At 36.6% G+C, this 22,506-nt stretch overlaps 1 long non-coding RNA gene across 4 annotated transcripts in view; it reads left to right on the forward strand.

Moving 5' to 3' along the window:
• Nucleotides 1–1,070: 1,070 nt before the first annotated feature.
• LOC137635806 (uncharacterized) overlaps nt 1,071–22,506 on the forward strand; it is a 36,958-nt gene continuing 15,522 nt past the window's right edge. The window contains exons 1-4 of one of the 4 annotated variants that reach the window (XR_011042794.1): nt 1,071–1,250; nt 6,156–6,288; nt 17,572–17,704; nt 19,448–19,577. This is a non-coding gene — a long non-coding RNA (uncharacterized lncRNA). Of the gene's footprint in view, nt 1,251–6,155; nt 6,289–17,571; nt 17,705–19,444; nt 19,578–22,506 lie in introns of all 4 variants that reach the window. The other 3 variants (XR_011042792.1, XR_011042791.1, XR_011042793.1) reach the window with 3 other exon arrangements.

Here is a 22,506-nt window from a genome sequence, read left to right on the forward strand (position 1 = left end):
CTCCATCATGAGGCTCAATACTACACAGTATTCTAGAAGTTTTATTCCAGCTGTGACCAAGATGTGGAATGATCTTCCTAATCGTAGGTAGTAGGTTGGCCAGGGCACCAGCCACCCGTTGAGATACTACCACTTGAGATTTATGGCGTCTTTTGACCTGCCAGACAGTACTACTTAGATCCTTCTCTCTGGTTACGGTTCATTTCCTTTGCCTACACATACACTGAATAGTCTGGCATATTCTTTACATATTCTCCTCTCTCCTTTATCTATGGTAAGCAGCTATTCTAGGAGAAGGACACTCCAAAATCAACCCATTGTTCTCTAGTCTTGGGTCGTGCCATAGCCTCTGCACCATGGTCTTCCACTGTCTTGGGTTAGAGTTCTCTTGCTTGAGGGTACACTCGGGCACACTATTCTATCTTATTTCTCTTCCTCTTGTTTTGTTAAAGTTTATATTGTTTATATAGGAGATATTTATTTTAATGTTACTGTTTTTATTATCTTATTTTTCCTTGTTTTCTTTCCTCACTGAGCTATTTTTCCCTGTTGGAGCCCTTGGGCTTATAGCATCTTTCTTTTCCAACTAGGGTTGTAGCTTGGCTAGTAGTAATAATAATAATAATAATAATATTTTTATGAATACTATGCTAAAAATAGAAGTTGTCAGGAATTTTCACATATTTGAATATTTCCTCATAGTTATTGGGAAAAAAAGCAAATATTTGGACCATATTTAAAAGAAAATATATATAATAATACATATTTTATATTGCTATATTTACATTGAACATGCATTGCGTAAAATAGCTCTTGGGAAAATGGTAATTGTCACTTATTATGATTTTTATTTTAACCTTAATAGTAAACACACAAACACACACACACACAACCCCACACATACAAACATACATTTTAACTCTTCTAAAAAGTATATTAACACCTCTCTCTCTCTCTCTCTCTCTCTCTCTCTCTCTCTCTCTCTCTCTCTCTCTCTCTCTCTCTCTCTCTATAGAAGCTATAAAATCGGTATTTATTGTTGTAAATATTAAATAATTAAAAGATTTAAGCTTAAACTCCCCCCTGGAGAATTACTGGAACTTCTTCTTTACGCCATTTGTGACTGACGCCCACCTCCTCCTGTCTAGCTGTGTCAAAACTCAAAAGTCCTCCTTTCTACAGTGTCTTTAGCTGCCATTGTATATAGCTTTCCCCGTCAGTGTAACCGTGATAGGATCGGCTAATTACAGGTAATTAAATTTCTCACGTAATTGTGGTAATTCATTGCAATTAAACATAATTAACTCCGAAGTTGTCACCAATTCAATATGGCTGCCACGTGTCGAAGTAAGCCGGCAGGCGAGCCAAGAGTCAACTCGAAATTTTAACAGCCCATTGCAGGATTCATTATCACATTTTGTATGGAGTGTTACGTGTTTTATAAATTCGTGTGCAACTGTTAAACGGGTCGAACCTGTTATACCATTTATTGACACCAGTACTGTTGACCGGACTATTTAACCGGCATTTTTTTGGATTTGGAAATTATGCCTAAGGTATGCATAGGCCTCTGTAAATTTCAGTCTTGTATATTTGTATAAGTTGGAAGTGTCTTGTACTGTCAAGTTTCGTCATTTTATTTGGTACAGAAATGTCTTCTGGTACCATGTGCAGTATGGGGTCACGTGCCCTATGAGTGGCTTTTATACCCTTTTAATACTTCGGAATTTGAGTAGACAGATAAGTAATTGCGCTAATCAGTTTAAATCGGGTTTGTATTATTTTCGGAGCCTTTGTAGTTTGTTGGAACAGTGAAAAACCACATTTTACAGACAAGAACATCACCTAACCTTACCTTACCTTACTTAACCTAAGGTTCTCCACCTAACCTGACCTAGGAGCCGTAACCTTAGACTGCTGTACTCTTATCTTACCTGTCCCAACGAACTACATTCACCCCAACTGATCATTAAGGTTTTTGTAAAGATTCACCAGCCAAAAAAATCGATAGTCTCGGGTATCAGACTTAACCTGGCTTTATTTATCGGTAAAGATTTACTGTATTACAGATTCTCATTTCGATCAGAAAATATGTCGTCCTGTAGTATATAACGGGATTTGACCGAATTTCAACCGCAAACCAACAACAACCAATTCTACTAACTTTAAGTATCCGAACTGGTTGCTGTTAATACGGATGAAATGAAGGTGGAAACCGGTTTAATCACATTATTTTCTACAGGAAAACATATTTTCTGTTGAAATGTTTAAATGTCTTTTATATATATTTTGTTAAAATTTTTAAATATGATGACTTGTTTAAAGTCCGGTATTAGTGTAGTGTATTACAGGGCAATATAACCTAGTAAAAAAAACTACTTTTTTCTTATAGAGAAAATTACGCTCTCTTGGAAAATGACACGTTCCCGTCGCAAATTAATAGTTTCAGAAATATATATATCTATCCTACGGTAATGGAGGACCCACCCCCAGTGGGAGCTCTGGGTTTTGGGTTGGAAAAACATACTGGGGAAACTATGTATAATCGTAAAACAAATACTTTCTTCTCTATACATTACCTTCTTGGATTTATAATAATTGGAGGAAAAGACAAAACAGTATAACTGGATAAACTTTGGAGGCGCCGTTGCAAAGGCTATGCCTCATGAAAAAATACAGTAACCAGTACTGCCAATGTCTGATGTAGATTAAATGTTCGCATTCCATGCTAACATTAGCACGCTCACGCACTTACGTTCGTACATACCAGTTTTCGATCTTCTGCGCAAAAACCCCGCCTCCCTGCGCAGAAACTTCCCCCACCAATAGGATTTCTTCTTCCTTAACTGTGAAATGTAACTTCGTCTCTACCAGCTCTTCAAGTCTATTAAGTGATTTCTTATGTAATACCCCCGTATACATATTACTTTTGACCCCAGAATTACTCTTTATGATCCTATACCTTATAAAATCAATCATTTTAATTCCCATTCAATATTATTTATCATACATCGCATCTTATCTTCCTATATTGGTTTTATTCCTTTTGTTATTTCTGTCACACCCCGATTTCACATAAATACTTGCTCTATACAAGTTTCTCTATCCAATTCATTCATGTTTACCCTCTAGACTCCGTTGTTTTCCCGTTAACCAATCACGAACCTGTACGTATTCAAAGTTTTCACAAAGGGGGTTGTCAGTTGATATTTCCCTACCCCCTTCCTCTAGCTCTTTAAGTGGTCTATTCATACCCCTTCCGCCGAATCCTATTCCCTGGAAACCTTTGTCCTAGTAAGGTGTCCTTCATTTCAAGTGAGATTTATTTTTTCGTATTTTGCGATGGAGGAAGTTATAGAAACTTGTAATGGCTGCAGTATTCCATACCTAAAGGCATTTGCTAAATTCCATGGTGATTTCTATGATTCTTCATCCACTGTTGATAATTTCCTTAAAGCATACGATGTAATTCCTCAACGTTTACAGTGCCCCAAGTGCCGTTCCCTCCTATCTTACAAGAAAGACATTCACGTGTTTTATTGCCGTTCCCTCCTATCTTACAAGAAAGACATTCACGTGTTTTATTGCCGTTCCCTCCTATCTTACAAGAAAGACATTCACGTGTTTTATTGCCGTTCCCTCCTATCTTACAAGAAAGACATTCACGTGTTTTATTGCCGTTCCCTCCTATCTTACAAGAAAGACATTCACGTGTTTTATTGCCGTTCCCTCCTATCTTACAAGAAAGACATTCACGTGTTTTATTGCCGTTCCCTCCTATCTTACAAGAAAGACATTCACGTGTTTTATTGCCGTTCCCTCCTATCTTACAAGAAAGACTTTCATGTGTTTTATTGTAATACCGAAACCAAGATACCTAAAACCAAAAATAAACGTCGCTGTGGTTATACTGTTACTTATAAAGGTACATTTTTGGGAAAAAGTCACCTACCCCCATGGTAGATAATATTTAAAGTTAAGCCGTCAGTCTCACCCTCCCGTGTCCCGCAAGTTTCGACGTCCCCTTCATAACCGTAAGTCATTCAACTAAAGTCGTCATATGTGTTTTGTGACCTGTTAACTTCTAGGTTAGGTTAGATGGGTTTGTTAGGTTCTGTACCCTTTTTGTACCTTTTTATATATTTTGTAAAGTATTTGGAACAATTCATTAAAGTACACATGACAATATTACCGTAGCATTGCTACCGTTAGCAATGCCTTTGTAACGTTAACACTGTGTATCATTGGTAACGTTGCTTATTTTAACATTCCTAGTACATACGTGAGGTTTGTGACCTGGGAACTCCTAGGTTAGGTTAGGTGGGTTTGTTAGGTTCTGTACCCTTTTTGAACTTTTTATGTATTGTGTAAAACTTATATGGAAAAAATATTTAAAATACGTATGGAAATATTTAGCATTACTATCTCTAGTAATGTCACCGCACCGTTGGTAACGCTGTGTATCATTCGTATCGTGGCTAATTTTACCGTTCTCAGTAAATACCTGAGGTTTGTGACCTGTCAACTACTAGGTTAGGTTGGTTTGTTAGGTTCTGTACCCTTTTTGTACTTTTTATATATTGTGTAACCGGTAATATTATCGTAACAATCCCAGACATCATTGGTAACACTGTGTATCATTGGTAACGTTGCTAATGTTATCGTTCGCAGTACATTCGTGAGTGAAGTGACACCGTTGAACAAGTGCTTATGTTTAAATATTCTAACACATATATGACAACAGTGATTATATTTAGCCATTTTAACAGAAAATATATGTTTTCCTGTAGAAAATAACGTGATTTAACCGGTTTTCACTTTCATTTCATCCTTAACAGCAACCAATTCACAACTTAAAGTTCCTTAACAGCAACCAATTCACAACTTAAAGTTAGTCGAATTGGTTGATCTGTTTGTTTGCGGTTGACATAAAGGTCAAATTCGGTTAAATCACGTTATTTACTATAGGAATACGTATTTTCTGTTTGAAATCACACCCTGTAATACAATACAACTATACCGAAATTTGTCGAACATAGAAATTGTTATAGTACAGTTCAGTGCTAACGAGTAAAAAATGGGTTTATACCGTTTTCCTTGCCAAGGCAATTTTTTTTTTTTTTTTTTTTTTGGTTCACCTTAAATGAATGATCGTTATTGTTATTGCAAAGAGATTCACCAGCCAAAAAGATCGATAGTCTCGGGTATCAGACCTAACATATCCTAACCTATCCTTTACCATATCTTTAATGCTGTTTTGGGGGTAGTTTGACGACATGTTTCTTCATATAATAGTTTTTAAGATGCAATGCACAGATGTCCATTTTCTGTAAATAAGTGGAATTAATGATAGGAGTGTCATGAAATGTTGAAAAGAGAGAATTATGAACTGTAATCGGGTAGTGTAGAGGTGGTTGAGTAATCGGAGGTTTGTCAGCTAAAATACTTGGCTGCTCGGCTTACACGCAGAGCATGATGCTCATCTCTTGTCAGTACAGAGGCGAGCCAGGTGTTGAGTTACTCATGAATGGCAGAGGCAGGGGATGGTGGCATTGCCCTAGCAAGCCGGGCAATGCCCTAGAGACTGACTATAAATACATATGATCAGTACATAGGACCAGGGAGGGGCAGGTAAGGGATGCTGATGCCTCAGTAGGTGGACCTATAGGCACCCCCAAATCCCCCAACCTTAGTTCGCAAGGATGGTGAGGTTGCAGCTACTAACGGAACTTACGGGTTTGAGCGGGACTCGAACCCCAGTCAGCAACGTTACCAAATAAGGCTAACACAATCCCAAAAAAAGCAAGGTTGATAAATAGTTTAATTGCTTGCGAAAATGAAATTCGCTATAAGAAATGGACGAGTGCTGACTAGCTTGTTGTCTTTCTCTGTATATTTAATGTGGGCTGGGTCATAATAACTTACGTATCGGTCGATTTAAATGTGAAGTATGTTTTTTACTCTTAAGTCCATTGTTTACATTTGAGAGACTGGCGGGATATCAAGAGTTACGTTCTCCAAGGCGGAATTCAAAAAGAAAATATTCAATATTTATCTCATGTCTTTATCTGCCAGGTAAAAATTATTATACGTATTTTAATGTTCAGTTTCTTTTTTTCAATAATCATCAAACTAAAGTGTGCTTATTTTTCCAGCAGCACAAGAGGTCTAATTCCCTGCTTCAAGCCGCCAAACTGTCCCCCCACCCATCTACGTTTACGACAGGGTCAGTGACAGTTCTTCCTTTGTCAACGGAAGACCCACAGCCTTTGACCTCCCAAACTTAAGGTAAGGATTTATTTGTGATTTCGCTTGAGTTTGTGACCTGGTAAGGGGGTTTGGGGGCTTGCCCCCGGCTAGGGGTTGTGACCTGGGAAGGGGTCCGGGGCTTGCCCCTGCTAGGGGTTGCGACCTGGGAACTACTAAGTTAGGTTAGGGGGGTTTGTTAGGTTCTGTACCCTTTTACAAATCTCAAATGTGTTAAATAATCATAGTTTGCATATGTTCAGCCACTTACATGATCCATATATTTTTCCAACTGGTTATGTTGTTCTTATTTTGCATTTCTGACCATTATTATTGCTGTAAATAGCTCTTATGACATTCCCCTACCCTTAAAACCCCAGTATCGTACTGGGGCCGCCCATAATTGTCTATGTAATGGGGTCCAAAAACTCATGAATGGGTGGTTTGCCCCAACAATCAAAGTATGAAATGCATAAAACACAAGATAACTAGTAGGAAAAATATATGGATCATGTATTTGACTAGAAATTAAAGTATTTACTGGTGGACCCATAGGCGCCACCAAATCCCCCAACTTTAGTTCGCAAGGATGGTGAGGTTGCAGCTACCAAAGGAACTAACGAGTTTGAGCGGGACTCGAACCCCAGTCAGCAACGTTAGCAAATTGGCTACCACAATCCTAAAAAAAGCAAGGTTGATATATGTTAGTTTATTGCTAGCAAAAATGAAATTAGCTATAAGAAATGGACGAGTGCTGGCTAGCTTGTTGTCCTTCTCTATATATTTATGTTTAATGTGGGCTGGGTCATAAGAACTTACGTATTGGTCGATTTAAATGTAAGGTATGTTTTTTACTCCAGGTCGATTGTTTACCTTTGAAAGACTGAAGGGGACTTCTTGTGCATGCGTTTTTTTTTTCCATGTATTGCGGAGCCTTCTGTGCATTTATAATGACATATCTGTCAGGTGTTTTTTTTTTAAAACCAATTAGCAGCTTATAAGTAGTTCTTCATAAGTTCCTTTATGTTCTTTTACAACACCTATCCCCACCTGCTTTTCTCTTGTGTTTCATCATGGCTTCCATATGCCAAGGTTGTTATCTGAGGGAGTGGGAGATACATTCCCTCTTTTTCAGAGAAAATGAAGGGGTATATGAATTCCTACAGAACCATGGAGTTGTCCCTTCAGACATTCAATGCCCTTCCTGCCAGCAGCCATGTGTCTTTAGATCTCAAGTTAATCAGTTGGCTTGTAATCAATCAGTCAAGGTTGCTATAAAGGGAAAGCGTCGTGCATGGGGTTTTTCCGTAACCGCATTTAAGGGCAATTTCTTGGAAAAGGCTCACGTCCGAGCATGGGAAATACTGCTGTTCGTAAATCATTTCCTTGAAAGGGCCTTTTCGCAAGGCGATGTCACCTATAACCTTGGCTGGACATTACAAACTTCGGTTAACTGGAGGTCTTATTGTTCGGAAGTCGCGGAAAATTACTGCCAGAACTTGCCGGCTATTGGAGGGCCTGGCATTGTCGTCGAAGTGGATGAATCCAAGTTTGGGAGGTCGAAATATAACAGGTAGGCTGTTGTCTGGTGTGTTGGTGTTCCTGTAGAAAATAACGTGATTTAACCGGTTTTCACTTTCATTTCATCCTTAACAGCAACCAATTCGCAACTTAAAGTTAGAAAATAACGTGATTTAACCGGTTTTCACTTTCATTTCATCCTTAACAGCAACCAATTCGCAACTTAAAGTTAGAAAATAACGTGATTTAACTGGTTTTCACTTTCATTTCATCCTTAACAGCAACCAATTCGCAACTTAAAGTTAGAAAATAACGTGATTTAACTGGTTTTCACTTTCATTTCATCCTTAACAGCAACCAATTCGCAACTTAAAGTTAGACAATAACGTGATTTAACTGGTTTTCACTTTCATTTCATCCTTAACAGCAACCAATTCGCAACTTAAAGTTAGACAATAACGTGATTTAACTGGTTTTCACTTTCATTTCATCCTTAACAGCAACCAATTCGCAACTTAAAGTTAGACAATAACGTGATTTAACTGGTTTTCACTTTCATTTCATCCTTAACAGCAACCAATTCGCAACTTAAAGTTAGACAATAACGTGATTTAACTGGTTTTCACTTTCATTTCATCCTTAACAGCAACCAATTCGCAACTTAAAGTTAGACAATAACGTGATTTAACTGGTTTTCACTTTCATTTCATCCTTAACAGCAACCAATTCGCAACTTAAAGTTAGACAATAACGTGATTTAACTGGTTTTCACTTTCATTTCATCCTTAACAGCAACCAATTCACAACTTAAAGTTAGACAATAACGTGATTTAACCGGTTTTCACTTTCATTTCATCCTTAACAGCAACCAATTCGCAACTTAAAGTTAGACAATAACGTGATTTAACTGGTTTTCACTTTCATTTCATCCTTAACAGCAACCAATTCGCAACTTAAAGTTAGAAAATAACGTGATTTAACTGGTTTTCACTTTCATTTCATCCTTAACAGCAACCAATTCGCAACTTAAAGTTAGACAATAACATGATTTAACTGGTTTTCACTTTCATTTCATCCTTAACAGCAACCAATTCGCAACTTAAAGTTAGAAAATAACGTGATTTAACTGGTTTTCACTTTCATTTCATCCTTAACAGCAACCAATTCGCAACTTAAAGTTAGACAATAACATGATTTAACCGGTTTTCACTTTCATTTCATCCTTAACAGCAACCAATTCGCAACTTAAAGTTAGAAAATAACGTGATTTAACTGGTTTTCACTTTCATTTCATCCTTAACAGCAACCAATTCGCAACTTAAAGTTAGACAATAACATGATTTAACTGGTTTTCACTTTCATTTCATCCTTAACAGCAACCAATTCGCAACTTAAAGTTAGAAAATAACGTGATTTAACTGGTTTTCACTTTCATTTCATCCTTAACAGCAACCAATTCGCAACTTAAAGTTAGACAATAACATGATTTAACCGGTTTTCACTTTCATTTCATCCTTAACAGCAACCAATTCGCAACTTAAAGTTAGAAAATAACGTGATTTAACTGGTTTTCACTTTCATTTCATCCTTAACAGCAACCAATTCGCAACTTAAAGTTAGACAATAACGTGATTTAACTGGTTTTCACTTTCATTTCATCCTTAACAGCAACCAATTCGCAACTTAAAGTTAGACAATAACGTGATTTAACTGGTTTTCACTTTCATTTCATCCTTAACAGCAACCAATTCACAACTTAAAGTTAGACAATAACGTGATTTAACCGGTTTTCACTTTCATTTCATCCTTAACAGCAACCAATTCGCAACTTAAAGTTAGACAATAACGTGATTTAACTGGTTTTCACTTTCATTTCATCCTTAACAGCAACCAATTCGCAACTTAAAGTTAGACAATAACGTGATTTAACTGGTTTTCACTTTCATTTCATCCTTAACAGCAACCAATTCGCAACTTAAAGTTAGACAATAACGTGATTTAACTGGTTTTCACTTTCATTTCATCCTTAACAGCAACCAATTCGCAACTTAAAGTTAGACAATAACGTGATTTAACTGGTTTTCACTTTCATTTCATCCTTAACAGCAACCAATTCGCAACTTAAAGTTAGACAATAACGTGATTTAACTGGTTTTCACTTTCATTTCATCCTTAACAGCAACCAATTCACAACTTAAAGTTAGACAATAACGTGATTTAACCGGTTTTCACTTTCATTTCATCCTTAACAGCAACCAATTCGCAACTTAAAGTTAGACAATAACGTGATTTAACTGGTTTTCACTTTCATTTCATCCTTAACAGCAACCAATTCGCAACTTAAAGTTAGAAAATAACGTGATTTAACTGGTTTTCACTTTCATTTCATCCTTAACAGCAACCAATTCGCAACTTAAAGTTAGACAATAACGTGATTTAACTGGTTTTCACTTTCATTTCATCCTTAACAGCAACCAATTCGCAACTTAAAGTTAGACAATAACGTGATTTAACTGGTTTTCACTTTCATTTCATCCTTAACAGCAACCAATTCACAACTTAAAGTTAGACAATAACGTGATTTAACCGGTTTTCACTTTCATTTCATCCTTAACAGCAACCAATTCGCAACTTAAAGTTAGACAATAACGTGATTTAACTGGTTTTCACTTTCATTTCATCCTTAACAGCAACCAATTCGCAACTTAAAGTTAGACAATAACGTGATTTAACTGGTTTTCACTTTCATTTCATCCTTAACAGCAACCAATTCGCAACTTAAAGTTAGACAATAACGTGATTTAACTGGTTTTCACTTTCATTTCATCCTTAACAGCAACCAATTCGCAACTTAAAGTTAGACAATAACGTGATTTAACTGGTTTTCACTTTCATTTCATCCTTAACAGCAACCAATTCGCAACTTAAAGTTAGACAATAACGTGATTTAACTGGTTTTCACTTTCATTTCATCCTTAACAGCAACCAATTCACAACTTAAAGTTAGACAATAACGTGATTTAACCGGTTTTCACTTTCATTTCATCCTTAACAGCAACCAATTCGCAACTTAAAGTTAGACAATAACGTGATTTAACTGGTTTTCACTTTCATTTCATCCTTAACAGCAACCAATTCGCAACTTAAAGTTAGAAAATAACGTGATTTAACTGGTTTTCACTTTCATTTCATCCTTAACAGCAACCAATTCGCAACTTAAAGTTAGACAATAACATGATTTAACTGGTTTTCACTTTCATTTCATCCTTAACAGCAACCAATTCGCAACTTAAAGTTAGAAAATAACGTGATTTAACTGGTTTTCACTTTCATTTCATCCTTAACAGCAACCAATTCGCAACTTAAAGTTAGACAATAACATGATTTAACCGGTTTTCACTTTCATTTCATCCTTAACAGCAACCAATTCGCAACTTAAAGTTAGAAAATAACGTGATTTAACTGGTTTTCACTTTCATTTCATCCTTAACAGCAACCAATTCGCAACTTAAAGTTAGACAATAACATGATTTAACTGGTTTTCACTTTCATTTCATCCTTAACAGCAACCAATTCGCAACTTAAAGTTAGAAAATAACGTGATTTAACTGGTTTTCACTTTCATTTCATCCTTAACAGCAACCAATTCGCAACTTAAAGTTAGACAATAACATGATTTAACCGGTTTTCACTTTCATTTCATCCTTAACAGCAACCAATTCGCAACTTAAAGTTAGAAAATAACGTGATTTAACTGGTTTTCACTTTCATTTCATCCTTAACAGCAACCAATTCGCAACTTAAAGTTAGACAATAACGTGATTTAACTGGTTTTCACTTTCATTTCATCCTTAACAGCAACCAATTCGCAACTTAAAGTTAGACAATAACGTGATTTAACTGGTTTTCACTTTCATTTCATCCTTAACAGCAACCAATTCGCAACTTAAAGTTAGACAATAACGTGATTTAACTGGTTTTCACTTTCATTTCATCCTTAACAGCAACCAATTCGCAACTTAAAGTTAGAAAATAACGTGATTTAACTGGTTTTCACTTTCATTTCATCCTTAACAGCAACCAATTCGCAACTTAAAGTTAGACAATAACATGATTTAACTGGTTTTCACTTTCATTTCATCCTTAACAGCAACCAATTCGCAACTTAAAGTTAGAAAATAACGTGATTTAACTGGTTTTCACTTTCATTTCATCCTTAACAGCAACCAATTCGCAACTTAAAGTTAGACAATAACATGATTTAACTGGTTTTCACTTTCATTTCATCCTTAACAGCAACCAATTCGCAACTTAAAGTTAGAAAATAACGTGATTTAACTGGTTTTCACTTTCATTTCATCCTTAACAGCAACCAATTCGCAACTTAAAGTTAGACAATAACGTGATTTAACTGGTTTTCACTTTCATTTCATCCTTAACAGCAACCAATTCGCAACTTAAAGTTAGACAATAACGTGATTTAACTGGTTTTCACTTTCATTTCATCCTTAACAGCAACCAATTCGCAACTTAAAGTTAGACAATAACGTGATTTAACTGGTTTTCACTTTCATTTCATCCTTAACAGCAACCAATTCGCAACTTAAAGTTAGAAAATAACGTGATTTAACTGGTTTTCACTTTCATTTCATCCTTAACAGCAACCAATTCGCAACTTGAAGTTAGAAAATAACGTGATTTAACCGGTTTTCACTTTCATTTCATCCTTAACAGCAACCAATTCGCAACTTAAAGTTAGAAAATAACGTGATTTAACTGGTTTTCACTTTCATTTCATCCTTAACAGCAACCAATTCGCAACTTAAAGTTAGACAATAACGTGATTTAACTGGTTTTCACTTTCATTTCATCCTTAACAGCAACCAATTCGCAACTTAAAGTTAGACAATAACGTGATTTAACTGGTTTTCACTTTCATTTCATCCTTAACAGCAACCAATTCGCAACTTAAAGTTAGAAAATAACGTGATTTAACTGGTTTTCACTTTCATTTCATCCTTAACAGCAACCAATTCGCAACTTAAAGTTAGACAATAACATGATTTAACTGGTTTTCACTTTCATTTCATCCTTAACAGCAACCAATTCGCAACTTGAAGTTAGAAAATAACGTGATTTAACCGGTTTTCACTTTCATTTCATCCTTAACAGCAACCAATTCGCAACTTAAAGTTAGAAAATAACGTGATTTAACTGGTTTTCACTTTCATTTCATCCTTAACAGCAACCAATTCGCAACTTAAAGTTAGACAATAACGTGATTTAACTGGTTTTCACTTTCATTTCATCCTTAACAGCAACCAATTCGCAACTTAAAGTTAGACAATAACATGATTTAACTGGTTTTCACTTTCATTTCATCCTTAACAGCAACCAATTCGCAACTTAAAGTTAGACAATAACATGATTTAACTGGTTTTCACTTTCATTTCATCCTTAACAGCAACCAATTCGCAACTTAAAGTTAGACAATAACGTGATTTAACCGGTTTTCACTTTCATTTCATCCTTAACAGCAACCAATTCGCAACTTAAAGTTAGACAATAACATGATTTAACTGGTTTTCACTTTCATTTCATCCTTAACAGCAACCAATTCGCAACTTAAAGTTAGAAAATAACGTGATTTAACCGGTTTTCACTTTCATTTCATCCTTAACAGCAACCAATTCGCAACTTAAAGTTAGACAATAACGTGATTTAACCGGTTTTCACTTTCATTTCATCCTTAACAGCAACCAATTCGCAACTTAAAGTTAGACAATAACATGATTTAACTGGTTTTCACTTTCATTTCATCCTTAACAGCAACCAATTCGCAACTTAAAGTTAGACAATAACGTGATTTAACCGGTTTTCACTTTCATTTCATCCTTAACAGCAACCAATTCGCAACTTAAAGTTAGACAATAACATGATTTAACTGGTTTTCACTTTCATTTCATCCTTAACAGCAACCAATTCGCAACTTAAAGTTAGACAATAACGTGATTTAACCGGTTTTCACTTTCATTTCATCCTTAACAGCAACCAATTCGCAACTTAAAGTTAGACAATAACGTGATTTAACCGGTTTTCACTTTCATTTCATCCTTAACAGCAACCAATTCGCAACTTAAAGTTAGACAATAACATGATTTAACTGGTTTTCACTTTCATTTCATCCTTAACAGCAACCAATTCGCAACTTAAAGTTAGACAATAACATGATTTAACTGGTTTTCACTTTCATTTCATCCTTAACAGCAACCAATTCGCAACTTAAAGTTAGACAATAACGTGATTTAACCGGTTTTCACTTTCATTTCATCCTTAACAGCAACCAATTCGCAACTTAAAGTTAGACAATAACGTGATTTAACCGGTTTTCACTTTCATTTCATCCTTAACAGCAACCAATTCGCAACTTAAAGTTAGACAATAACATGATTTAACTGGTTTTCACTTTCATTTCATCCTTAACAGCAACCAATTCGCAACTTAAAGTTAGACAATAACGTGATTTAACCGGTTTTCACTTTCATTTCATCCTTAACAGCAACCAATTCGCAACTTAAAGTTAGACAATAACGTGATTTAACCGGTTTTCACTTTCATTTCATCCTTAACAGCAACCAATTCGCAACTTAAAGTTAGACAATAACGTGATTTAACCGGTTTTCACTTTCATTTCATCCTTAACAGCAACCAATTCGCAACTTAAAGTTAGACAATAACATGATTTAACTGGTTTTCACTTTCATTTCATCCTTAACAGCAACCAATTCACAACTTAAAGTTAGACAATAACGTGATTTAACCGGTTTTCACTTTCATTTCATCCTTAACAGCAACCAATTCGCAACTTAAAGTTAGACAATAACATGATTTAACTGGTTTTCACTTTCATTTCATCCTTAACAGCAACCAATTCGCAACTTAAAGTTAGAAAATAACGTGATTTAACCGGTTTTCACTTTCATTTCATCCTTAACAGCAACCAATTCGCAACTTAAAGTTAGAAAATAACGTGATTTAACCGGTTTTCACTTTCATTTCATCCTTAACAGCAACCAATTCGCAACTTAAAGTTAGACAATAACATGATTTAACTGGTTTTCACTTTCATTTCATCCTTAACAGCAACCAATTCGCAACTTAAAGTTAGAAAATAACGTGATTTAACCGGTTTTCACTTTCATTTCATCCTTAACAGCAACCAATTCGCAACTTAAAGTTAGACAATAACGTGATTTAACCGGTTTTCACTTTCATTTCATCCTTAACAGCAACCAATTCGCAACTTAAAGTTAGACAATAACGTGATTTAACCGGTTTTCACTTTCATTTCATCCTTAACAGCAACCAATTCGCAACTTAAAGTTAGACAATAACATGATTTAACTGGTTTTCACTTTCATTTCATCCTTAACAGCAACCAATTCACAACTTAAAGTTAGACAATAACGTGATTTAACCGGTTTTCACTTTCATTTCATCCTTAACAGCAACCAATTCGCAACTTAAAGTTAGACAATAACATGATTTAACTGGTTTTCACTTTCATTTCATCCTTAACAGCAACCAATTCGCAACTTAAAGTTAGAAAATAACGTGATTTAACCGGTTTTCACTTTCATTTCATCCTTAACAGCAACCAATTCGCAACTTAAAGTTAGACAATAACGTGATTTAACCGGTTTTCACTTTCATTTCATCCTTAACAGCAACCAATTCGCAACTTAAAGTTAGACAATAACATGATTTAACTGGTTTTCACTTTCATTTCATCCTTAACAGCAACCAATTCGCAACTTAAAGTTAGACAATAACGTGATTTAACCGGTTTTCACTTTCATTTCATCCTTAACAGCAACCAATTCGCAACTTAAAGTTAGACAATAACGTGATTTAACCGGTTTTCACTTTCATTTCATCCTTAACAGCAACCAATTCGCAACTTAAAGTTAGACAATAACGTGATTTAACCGGTTTTCACTTTCATTTCATCCTTAACAGCAACCAATTCGCAACTTAAAGTTAGACAATAACATGATTTAACTGGTTTTCACTTTCATTTCATCCTTAACAGCAACCAATTCACAACTTAAAGTTAGACAATAACGTGATTTAACCGGTTTTCACTTTCATTTCATCCTTAACAGCAACCAATTCGCAACTTAAAGTTAGAAAATAACGTGATTTAACCGGTTTTCACTTTCATTTCATCCTTAACAGCAACCAATTCGCAACTTAAAGTTAGTCGAATTGGTTGATCTGTTTGTTTGCGGTTGACATAAAGGTCAAATTCGGTTAAATCACGTTATTTACTATAGGAATACATATTTTCTGTTTGAAATCACACCCTGTAATACAATACAACTCTAATGAAATTTGTTGAACATAGAAATTGTTATAGTACAGTTCAGTGCTAACGAGTAGAAAATGGGTTTATACCGTTTTCTTTGCCAAGGTAATTTTTTTTGTGGTTTAATTTAAATGAATGATCGTTTGTTATTGCAAAGAGATTCACCAGCCAAAAAGATCGATAGTCTCGGGTATCAGACCTAACATATCCTAACCTATCCTTTACCATATCTTTAATGCTGTTTTGGGGGTAGTTTGACAACATGTTCCTTCATATAATAGTTTTTAAGATGCAATGCACAGATGTCCATTTTCTGTAAATAAGTGGAATTAATTATAGGAGTGTCAGGAAATGTTGAAAGATAGAATTATGAACTGTAATCGGGTAGTGTAGAGGTGGTTGAGTAATCGGAGGTTTGTCTGCTAAAATACTTGGCTTCTCGGCTTACACGCAGAGCATGATGCTCATCTCTTGTCAGTACAGAGGCGAGCCAGGTGTTGAGTTACTCATGAATGGCAGAGGCAGGGGAGGGTGGAATTGCCCTAGCAAGCCGGGCAATGCCCTAGAGACTGACTATAAATACATAGGATCAGGGAGGGCCTGGTAATGGATGCTGATGCCTCAGTAGGTTGACCTATAGGCACCCCCAAATCCCCCAACCTTAGTTCGCAAGGATGGTGAGGTTGCAGCTACTAAAGGAACTAACGAGTTTGAGCGGGACTCGAACCCCAGTCAGCAACGTTACCAAATAAGGCTAACACAATCCTAAAAAAAGCAAGGTTCATATATAGTTTGATTGCTAGCGAAAATGAAATTCGCTATAAGAAATGGATGAGTGCTGGCTAGCTTGTTGTCTTTCTCTGTATATTTAATGTGGGCTGGGTCATAATAACCCTTTTACCCCCAGGCTATTTGGAACTTTCCAACCTTTAACCCCCAGGGGTTATTTTTTTTAAGCACATTTTGCAGTATATTTTTTTTTAAATTGCTCTAACAGCCTTAATTTTCATCATAGAGAGGTCAGGTTGGTCTCTTTCTCTTGGAAAATGCCTGAAGTATCTCAAAAAATTAACAAAAATATGAAAAAAAAAATTTTTATAGCATTTATTTGCTAGGACGTACCGGTACGTCCATGGGGGTAAAGGGATGGCTTTTGTGAAACGTACCAGTACGTCCTTTGGGGGTAAAAGGGATACCTTACGTATCGGTCGATTTAAATGTGAGGTATGTTTTTTACTCTGTCCATTGTTTTCATTTAAGAGACTGTGGCGGGATATCAAGAGTTGCGTTCTCCATGGCGGAATTCAAAAAGAAAATTTTATTCAATATTTATCTCGTTATGTCTTTATCTGCCAGGTAAAAATTAATATACGTATTTTAATGTTCAGTTTGGTTTTTTCAATAATTAGCAAACTAAAGTGTGCTTATTTTTCCAGCAGCACAAGAGGTCTAATTCCCTGCTTCAAGTCGCCAAACTGTACCCCCACCCATCTACGTTTACGACAGGGTCAGTGACAGTTCTTCCTTTGTCAATGAAAGACCCACAGCCTTCGACCTCCTAAACTTAAGGTAAGGATTTATTTATGAATTATGATTTCGCTCTACTTTGTGACCTGGGAAGGGGGTCCGGGGTCTTGCCCCCGGCTAGGGGTTGCGACCTGGGAACTACTAAGTTAGGTTAGGTGGGTTTGTTAGGTTCTGTACCCTTTTACAAATCTCAAATGTGTTAAATAATCATAGTTGGCCTATGTTCAGCCACTTGCATGATCCATATATTTTTCCAACTGGTTATCTTGTTTTTATTTTGCATTTCTGACCATTATTATTGCTGTAAATCTCTCGTTTCTGACCTTCCCCCACCCTTAAAACCCTGGTATCGTACTGGGGCCGCCCATAGTTGTCTATATAATGGGGTCCAAAAACTCATGAATTGGGTGGTTTGCCCCAACAATCAAAGTAAGAAATGCATAAAACACAAGATAACGAGTAGGAAAAATATATGGATCATGTATTTGACTTGAAATTAAAGTATCTTATATTTACTGGTGGACCCATAGGCACCACCAAATCCCCCAACCTTAGGTCGCAAGGATGGTGAGGTTGCAGCTACCAAAGGAACTAGCGAGTTCGAGCGGGACTCGAACCCCAGTCAGCAACGTTACCAAATAGGATATCACAATCCTAAAAAAAGCAAGGTTCATATATAGTTTAATTGCTAGCGAAAATTAAATTCGCTTATAAGAAATGGACGAGTGCTGGCTAGCTTGTTGTCTTTCTCTATATGTTTAATGTGGGCTGGGTCATAATAACTTCCGTATCGGTCGATTTAAATGTAAGGTATGTTTTTTACCCCAGGTCCATTGTTTACCTTTGAGAGACTGAAGGGGACTTATTCTGCATGCGTTTTTTTTTTTCCATTTATTGCGGAGCCACCTGTGCATTTATAATGACATATCTGTCAGGTGTTTTTTTTTTTTCAAACCAATTAGCAGCTTATAAGTAGTTCTTCATAAGTTCCGTTATGTTCTTTTACAACACCTATCCCCACTGTTTTTCCATATGCCAAGGTTGTTGTCTGAGGGAGTGGGAGATACATTCCCTCTTTTTCAGAGAAATTGAAGGGGTATATGAGTTCCTACAGAACCATGGAGTCATCCCTTCAGACATTCAATGCCCTTCCTGCCAGCAGCCGTGTGTCTTTAGATCTCAAGTTAATCAGTGGGCTTGTTATCGATCAGTCAAGGTTGCTTAGAAGGAAAAGCGTCGTGCATGCGGTTTTTCTGTAACCTCATTTAAGGGTACTTTCTTGGAAAAGGCTCACGTTGAATCATGGGAAATACTGCTGTTCGTGAATCATTTCCTTGAAAGGGCCTTTTCGCACGACGATGTCACCTATAACCTTGGCTGGACATTACAAACTTCGGTTAACTGGATGTCTTATTGTTCGGAAGTCGCGGAAAATTACTGCCAGAACTTGCCGGGTATTGGTGGGCCTGGCAGTGTCGTCGAAGTGGATGAATTCAAGTGTGGGAGGTCGAAATATAACAGAGGTAGGCTTTTGTCTGGTAGCATGGAGCGGGAGAGCAAAGTTTTTGGTCCCTTTGGTGGACCAACCAAGAAATGCAGAGACCCTTGTGCCCTTCATACAACATTATATTAAGACGGGTAGCGTAATCCACAGTGATTCATTTTATTCAATATTTATCTCTTTATGTCTTTATCTGCCAGGTAAAATTTATTGATACTTATTTTAATGTTCAGTTTGGTTTTTTCAATGATTAGCAAACTAAAGTGTGCTTATTTTTCCAGCAGCACAAGAGGTCTAATTCCCTGCTTCAAGCCACCAAACTGTACCCCTACCCATCTACGTTTACGACAGGGTCAGTGACAGTTCTTCCTTTGTCAACTGAAGACCCACAGGCTTCGACCTCCCAAACTTAAGGTAAGGATCTATTTGTGAATTGTGATTTTGCTTTAGTTTGTGACCTGGTAAGGGGGTTTGGGGGCTTGCTCCTGGCTGGGAGTTGTGACCTTGGAAGGGGGGCCGGGGCTTGGCCCGGCTAGGGGTTGCGACCTGGGAACTGCTAAGTTAGGTTAGGGGGGTTTGTTAGGTTCTGTACCCTTTTACAAATCTCAAATGTGTTAAATAATCATAGTTGGCCCATGTTCAGCCACTTACATGATCCATATATTTTTCCAACTGGTTATCTTGGTTTTATTTTGCATTTCTGACCATTATTATTGCTGTCAATCTCTCGTTTGCGACATTCCCCCGCCCTTAAAACCCCAGTATCGTACTGGGGCCGCCCATAAATGTCTTTATATAATGGGGTCCAAAAACTCATGAACGGGTGGTTTGCCCTAATAATCAATATTTTGTTGAAGGCAGATTTATATATTAGCCTGTTCTATAATGCTGGTATTTTTTAGTCTTTCTTTGGAGGACTTTATTCGGAAGAAAATGTTCTTCATAATTGTTATAGTTAATTTACTATTTTTTTTGTCTTTCAGAGTATGATCTATAAAATGATAAGTGTTATCATTATTTCAAAAATGACCATTTGTTCCGATATGGTATACTTTAATGCACTGCATACTTAGGAGGTCCTGGAATCCCCCAGTCATGACTAGAAAAATGTAAACTATGTGATCTGTTAGAAGATGCCTGATTTAAGCAGGCAATTGCCAATATGATGTGAAGATGTGTGGTTTTAGCACACAAACTCCACTATCTGTGCTTGCCAGAAGATGTGTCTCCTACTCTAGTGGAGGGTTAGAGTAGGAACAAAAGGAGAAAAATATCTCTGGCAGGGATATTTCGATATGACCTAGTGGGAAGGAAGAGGTTTGCCTTCGTGGAAAGCTAGTGTTTTACAAACACCAACTTCATTCCTCAACCACATTTATTCCTCCCATTTTATTGGACCATGTGGTTCGACTAAAGGTGCATCAAGTTTCTCTTCTGGGTGGATGCATTTCTAAATGCATGCTACAAACAAGGTCGTCGTTGATGTTACCATATTTCTTAGTTGTCATCGAATTCATCAGAGACTTCGTCGTTATTATCAGTCGTCGTCTTCATATGTTATTTTTGCTTGTAGAATTTATATCTTTTTCAGGAAATATAAGTTTATTTTATACATTTTTTTTTTTTCAGAACTTAATCCGGAAAAATTGAATTGGGTTTTAGCTACCACCACTTGTTTTTTTAATTTATTAAACTTTATATAAGAAATATGTGTTACTTCTCATTTCAGAGTACGATCTACTGTACATGGTGATCCCAGCATCATCGCATGTTGGAAAGGATATTTTATGAAGGTTTTCGCCATCACTCAACTTATTCCATTCGGAACATCGGGAAACGCCTGTAAGCTACTCCCCGTTCCCACTCTGTTTACCCTGGGATTTAGGTCGGGAATCCTCGCCAGGAAGGACAAGACTCCTGAGGAACTTGAGAAACGAACGTTATGGAACCCTGGGGTGTGACCTAATGTCATCCTGCAAGTGATTAACCAGTTGCAGACCTACCGTGAGGTATTAGGAGTACCTGCGATAAACTCTCCCAGAAGACATTGCAGAATCTTGCAATTAGTGTTCCAAAGCTCTTGAAAGGCTTTAAGAAAAGGGCTATCTATAAAATAAAGAATAGGGTGTTTTAACCCAAACATTGTGTTGAAGGCTGATTTATATATTAGCCTGTTCTATAATGCTGGTATTTTTTAGTATGATTCGTTGGAGAACTTTATTTGGAAGAAAATGTTCTTCATTATTGTGTTACTGTATAGTTAATTTATTTTTTTTGTCTTTCAGAGTATGATCTACAAAATGATAGAAGTGATATTTTATAAATGACAATTTGTTCCGATATGATATACTTCAATGCACTGCATTCATAGGGGGTCCTGGAATCCCCCAGTCATGACTAGAAAAATCCAAAATATCATGTGAACTGTTAGATGTCTGATTTAAGCACACAATTGCCACTATAATGTGACTTGCCAGAAGATGTGTGGTTTTAGCACACAAACTCCACTATCTGTGCTTGCCAGAAGATGAGTGTCCTACTCTAGTGGAGGGTTAGAGTAGGAACAAAAGGAGAAAAATATCTCTGGCAGGGATATTTCGACATGACCTAGTGGGAAGGAAGAGGTTTGCCTTCGTGGAAAGCTAGTGTTTTACAAACACCAACTTCATTCCTCAACCACATTTATTCCTCCCATTTTATTGGACCATGTGGTTCGACTAAAGGTGCATCAAGTTTCTCTTCTGGGTGGATGCATTTCTAAATGCATGCTACAAACAAGGTCGTTGTTGATGTTACCATATTTCTTAGTTGTCATCGAATTCATCAGAGACTTCGTCGTTATTATCAGTCGTCGTCTTCATATGTTATTTTTGCTTGTAGAATTTATATCTTTTTCAGGAAATATAAGTTTATTTTATACATTTTTTTTTTTTTTCAGAACTTAATCCGGAAAAATTGAATTGGGTTTTAGCTACCACCACTTGTTTTTTTAATTTATTAAACTTTATATAAGAAATATGTGTTACTTCTCATTTCAGAGTACGATCTACTGTACATGGTGATCCCAGCATCATCGCATGTTGGAAAGGATATTTTATGAAGGTTTTCGCCATCACTCAACTTATTCCATTCGGAACATCGGGAAACGCCTGTAAGCTACTCCCCGTTCCCACTCTGTTTACCCTGGGATTTAGGAAGGACAAGACTCCTGAGGAACTTGAGAAACGAACGTTATGGAACCCTGGGGTGTGACCTAATGTCATCCTGCAAGTGATTAACCAGTTGCAGACCTACCGTGAGGTATTAGGAGTACCTGCGATAAAATGTCCCAGAAGACATTGCA

This window comes from Palaemon carinicauda, unplaced genomic scaffold (genome assembly GCF_036898095.1).
Source record: "Palaemon carinicauda isolate YSFRI2023 unplaced genomic scaffold, ASM3689809v2 scaffold178, whole genome shotgun sequence".
NCBI lineage: Eukaryota > Metazoa > Arthropoda > Malacostraca > Decapoda > Palaemonidae > Palaemon > Palaemon carinicauda.